The sequence below is a fragment of the Harmonia axyridis genome, chromosome 4 (assembly GCF_914767665.1).
Source record: "Harmonia axyridis chromosome 4, icHarAxyr1.1, whole genome shotgun sequence".
Lineage (NCBI taxonomy): Eukaryota > Metazoa > Arthropoda > Insecta > Coleoptera > Coccinellidae > Harmonia > Harmonia axyridis.
Genome location: NC_059504.1, coordinates 29604628 through 29611198, shown reverse-complemented (window position 1 = coordinate 29611198; position 6571 = coordinate 29604628).

Below are 6571 nucleotides of genomic sequence, written 5' to 3'. Positions count from 1 at the left end.
ACTTATCCGAATTGATCATTTCACATTACCCTTCAATTATACAGTCCCAACAAAATATTACAAATGCTAATGTATTGAATATTTTTAGGAATACTACAGAAAGTCGCATATCCATTTTTATTTATTTATTAAGTGATAACTCAATTTACATAAAATGTTTCTAAAAATAAATTTAATTAACTAGATTACTTGAAACTACTAATATCGATACCTATTTATCGAATTAAATTATTGCTTGACTAATGAATCATCAAAAAATAATGAGAATTCAATTGGAAATATTTCACTTATGAAATGTATTCATTTTGAAAATATATTCGGCAAATTATACGACTATTTTAAAATAATTAAAATGTGAAAGAGAAGTATCATCAGTGTGCCCTGAAAAAAATATATAGAATTTCAGAATATATGTCCAAATCGATGCTTCCTCGGTCTTCGATGCAACGGACGTTAGGATCTGCTTCAGGTGTAGTGGTTTTAATCATGTTCAATCCAATTGCTCCCTCAAGATAACTTGTCCAAAGTGTACCGGTGAACACCCTTTGAACAAGTGTACAAGTTCCACCCTTAAATGTATAAATTGTAACAATGCTAATTTAACGGATACTTCTCATGCTGTGTGGGACGCTGCAAAATGTCCAATCTATAAGAAAAAATTGAACAACCTTAAGTCCTCTATTTTTGATACTAAATAACAATTAATGCGGAATAATACCGCGAATTTTGCAGCGGCTCATTCACTTGACATTGGGTGTTTTTATCAGAATGTTAGAGGCCTTAGGTCCAAGACACATGATATTTTTGATTCCATTGTTCAAAGTGAATATGACATAATTATAATATGTTTATCGGAGACCTGGCTATCGTCTGATATACTGGACTCCGAAATATGTAATGATATGTATGTTCTGTATAGAAATGATCGCAACTTTGACCTCACAAGTAAGTCGAGTGGGGGTGGAGTATTAATTGCGGTAAAATCAAACTTGATGGCTTGGTCCATCGATCTCGATTCCATAAAGGAGTCATTTCCCAATATTAATATAATAGGTTTAAGAATTGGTCTCCGGGGCTCTCACTTTTACATTTTTACTCTTTATATACCACCAAATACTGCATGCTCAATCAAAACAGCATGATCCTAAGCATGCTCACTACAGTCATCAACAAATTATCTAACTAATGGCTACATCACTACGAATTGCTGCATGGAACGCCAATGGCCTAAAAAACCATATCCTGGAAATAGAATACTTCCTTGACATCAACAAAATCGACATCCTACTAATCTCAGAAAGTCATGCAACCAATTATACTGATATCAAAATACCTCGATACAACATATATTATGCAAACCACCCAGATGGAACAGCACATGCAGGATCAGCGATCATAATAAAAAATACATATAAACACCATGAAGAACAGCCTTACATCACTGCCAAAATCCAAGCAACTGTACTGAACCTGGAAACCTTCAATTGGCCCCTATGTATAGCAGCAATATATAGTCCTCCACGCCATACAGTAACAACTGAAGAATATAACGACTTCATACTCACTCTAGGCCCTCGTTTCCTTACTGCAGGCGATTGGAACGCGAAACATACCGCATTTGGGTCTAGATTAACCACCCCCAAAGGACGAGCTCTATATAGAACGATATCAAACAATAACCTCAATATCCTATCTACAGGGGATCCCACTTATTGGCCCACCGACTTGAATAAAATTCCCGACCTGCTTGATTTTGGAATAACTAAAGGCATTGGTGATGTACACATCAATATTGAATCCTGTTACGATCTGTCATCCGATCATAGTCCCATAATAATCACCCTTAGCACTCACCCGATCCAGAAGAAGTCTATACCAAAATTATGCACCGCAAAAACAGACTGGGAACTATTTCGGAAAACAATTAATGAAGCCATAACTCTGAACCATCGAATAAGTAATGGCGAAGAAATAGAAGAAGTTGTTAAATACCTGACAGAAATCATACAATACGCGTCCTGGACTGCTACACCAGATACAAGTGAAAAAGTGGAAATTCAAAATACACCACTATACCTTAGGCAAATGATATCTGAAAAACGAAGAATGAGACGACTATGGCAAAGAAGTAGAAACCCATCAGTCAAAAGGAATCTAAACAGACTAACTCACGAGATCACGAAAACCTTACAAGAGATAAAGAACAACAGTTTCCATAACTATATAACCCAGCTATCTCCTGACGACCATTCTTTGTGGAAAGCAACAAAAAAGTTGAAACAGCCCATAGTAAGCAACTCACCCATCAAAAAATCTAATGGAACTTGGGCTCGCACAAACTCTGACAAATCAACAGTTTTTGCTGAATATCTAGCTGAAGTATATAGTCCCAACCAACAAGGTAACTCTGACAGTGAAATCAAAGATTTTCTAAATGCTCCTAACCAGTCATCTCTTCCAATTAAGCCCTTTACACCGAAGGAAGTATTCAGTGAAATTAAATTATTGAATCCACGCAAAGCACCTGGACATGATCTTATAGTAGGAGACGTACTGAAAAACCTGCCACGGAAAGCCATAGTCCTTCTCACTACCATACTCAATAGAATTTTAGAAATAGGCTACTATCCATTGCAGTGGAAACTCGCACAAGTGATCATGGTACTCAAACCCGGCAAGCCACCAACAAACTGTGAATCTTACCGCCCGATTAGTCTATTACCTATCATGTCAAAGTTATTCGAAAAACTCCTACTAAAAAGACTAGAAGAAACAACACCACTGAAAGAACATGTGCCAGATCACCAATTTGGATTCCGTAATAACCATTCAACAATCCAACAATGCCATCGAATTGTCAACAAAATCAAAACTTGTCTTGAAACGGGAGAGTACTGCACCTCGGTGTTCCTAGATGTAAAACAAGCCTTTGACAGAGTTTGGCATGAGGGACTACTATTCAAACTGAAAAAAATCTTACCTGACCGATTTTACAAAATATTGAAGTCATACTTGAACGACCGCTACTTGCAGGTTAAAACAGAGGACTCGTTATCCGATTATAAGACCATAAGATCAGGAGTTCCACAGGGTAGCGTACTCGGACCTATACTCTACCTGATATATACCTCGGATATCCCACAAACTGACCAGTCTATCATAGCAACATTTGCGGACGACACAGCAATTATAACCTCAGATGCAGACCCATTGTTATCATCCCAAAAACTACAAAATCATCTGGATGCTCTCTCTGATTGGCTTGAAAGATGGAAGATTGATATTAACACCAACAAGTCGGCCCAGGTAACTTTCACCAATAAAAAAGGGAAACCCCCACAAGTAAAATTGCAAAATACACCCATACCTATCCAAACAGAGATCAAGTACCTGGGACTACATTTGGATGAGAAACTGACATGGAAAACTCATATAAAAATGAAACGGCGACAACTCGACCTAAAGGTGAAGAAAATGTACTGGCTATTGAACAAAAAATCGAAGCTATCTCTTGAAAATAAAGTGACAATCTATAAATGTATCCTTAAACCAGTGTGGACTTACGGAATAGAACTATGGGGATGTTCTAAGCCGTCCAACACAAGAATACTCGAGGCATTCCAGTCCAAAACACTGCGTATGATAGCAGGAGCACCATGGTACGTCACAAACTACAGCTTACAAAATGATCTGAGAATAAAATCAATAAAAGATACAATAACGCCAAGAATCAACAAATACAAGGACCGAACCACAAATCATGAAAATATAATGATTAGCAATCTTTTCGCCCAACCCCTCTTGGAGAAGAGATTGAAAAGAACCTGGCCCGAAGACCTCTTGGAGGAATGATTGTACGGAGAACCATTGATGGATGGTACCCGACTCAAGCCATGAACCAATACTTATAACATTTACTAATTACTATATAAGTAGATTGTAAATATGCAATAAACAGTTAATAAAAAAAAAAAAAAAAATACTGCATCTGATCAGTATGAGGATGTTTTTGAGGCAATCTCGGTGCTACCTGTTTACTTGATGATAACGCTAACTTAATCATTTTAGGAGATTTCAATATACCAGATTATGTCACTCACAGAGAAACTACTTTGCGCAATGTAAGAGTCGAGGCCATCGAGAATTTCATGAACTTTTTCGGGTTGACTCAGTTTAATGAAGTCTTGAATGCCAACCAAAGATTATTAGATCTTGTTTGCAGTAAATTTCCTATTGTAGTACGGGAATCTCTGTTCCCCCTCGTCTCCATAGATGCGCACCATCCACCTTTAGAATTTTCTGTAGCTTCGAGCTGTAAACCGATCAAGTTTCAGAGAGTCAGTTTTGAAGGTTTTAACTTCAGAAAAGCTAATTTGTCGCGTCTTTATGATATGCTCCTAACCACAAACTGGGATTTTTTGGAAGAATGCAGGGACATTAATCGGGCTTGTGATGCTTTTTATAATGTGCTGCATCATGTATTCTCGGAATGTGTACCCAGGTTTTCTGAAAGAAAGATCTCTTACCCGCCCTGGTTCACGGGTGATATCATTGGTCAGCTGAACGTAAAAAATAAATATTTACGCAAATACAGGTCAACCGGTGATAGTCATTTCTTAAATATGTTCAGGGATCTCCGCAAGAGTGTGAAGAGAGAAATTGCTAGGGCGCGAGCCAATTTCATTCAGAGAGCTGAAGCCGATTTATATGGAAATCCAAATAAGTTTTGGGGTTATTTGAGCACCATAAGGGGCAATTCATCTGTTCCTGGTTCTATGAGTTACCAGAATTGGCAATTATCAGCTCCTCAGGACATAGTCAATGCGTTTGCCTCATTTTTTAATTCCGCTTTCTTTGTTTCTTCCAACTACCAGCATAGTGATTCCTCCAACATCTCTTTCACGCAGTCTCTGGCTATTCCTGAGATAACTGAGGACGATGTACTCAAATCCCTTAAAAAATGTAAAGCAAATATGACTTCGGGGCCTGACGGGATTCCATCTTTCCTATTGAAAGATTGCTCGATTATTCTGGCTAGACCTTTGACCCTTATATTTAGGTTATCCCTTTCTGTGCACTGTTTCCCTAGAATTTGGAGGGAGGGTAGAGTCAGCCCTATTTTTAAAAAAAATGACAAAAATATGGTCGAAAACTATAGACCAATTGTAATTCTGAGCAACTTCTGTAAAGTATTTGAGAGATTACTATATAATATTGTTTACGCTCACGTGAAATGTCGAATCTCGGATTTTCAACATGGGTTCATTAAGGGTCGGTCGACCATCACGAACTTGACGTGTATAACACAGTACATCACTTCTGCTTTAGATGATTCTTCTCAAGTTGATGTAATTTATACAGACTTCTCTAAAGCGTTTGACCGACTGGACCATGGTATCCTTCTTAGAAAACTGTCCTCCTTTGGACTGACTGAGAGTTTCACTCGTTTTTTCGAATCTTACCTTACGAATAGGCGACTTTGGGTTCGATGTTTGGGTTGCAGATCGGCTGAATTCGTTGCGTCTTCTGGTGTTCCCCAGGGATCTATATTGGGTCCACTACTATTTATAATTTTCATAAATGATATTTGTTCCCATTTGTCATCCCAAACTTTGCTTTATGTTGATGATTGCAAGTTGTTCCGTCGAATACAGAGTGTTGAGGATTGCTGGGATCTCCAGGGTAACATTGACATGCTCAATGACTGGTGTTGCAAAAACTTGCTTCCCCTTAACATTCAAAAGTGTAATGTGATTTCCTTTAGCCGTAAAAAATCAATAGTAGAGTTCCCCTATAACATAAATGGTCACGTTCTCAACAGGGTCATTCAGTATAGAGACCTAGACCTTCTGTTCGATTCAGAGACTTTGTTTCACGTCCCATGTGCGTACTATTGTTTTGAGTGGCTTCAGAACTCTGGGTTTCATCATGAGAAATTCAGGATGGTTCCGGGATGCAGGTACATATTTTGTTTTATTCAATGCGCTTGTGAGGTCAAAGTTTGAGTATGGATGCGTGGTCTGGAGCCCTGGGTAGAGTGTACACATCAGAGGTATACAGAGGCGATTCTTGAAGTAGTTTTAGGCTCGATGGTGTTTATCCAAGCCGTGGTGTACCACATGATCAGTTGTTGAGTAGATTCCAAGTTGATTCTTTAGAGCGGCGTCGTACCTACTTAGGTATACTCTTTCTTAGAAATTCATTTCATTCATTAATCGACTGTCCCTATTTGCTATCACTAGTTGATCTTCATGTTCCTAGACTGCCTGTACGCAGCCCAACTACATTTTATCTACCTTTTCCACGCTCTAACGTCCTTCTTTTTTCGCCTCTGTATCGTATATGTCATGACTACATGAGCATCCAGCATATTATTGATATTTTTCATTGTAATCAATCTGATATAAGAAGAGCTGTTCTGGGATCACTGCTTCACTGTGGGTAGTTAGGCATGAGCTTTTTTTCTCAATGAGTTTTTTTTTTCGCTCAAGCCTGGCTCCATTTGATTTGTTTTGGGTTTTATTATGTTTTATATTTTCAGTATATAACTTTTAAGTTTCATTTATTGTAT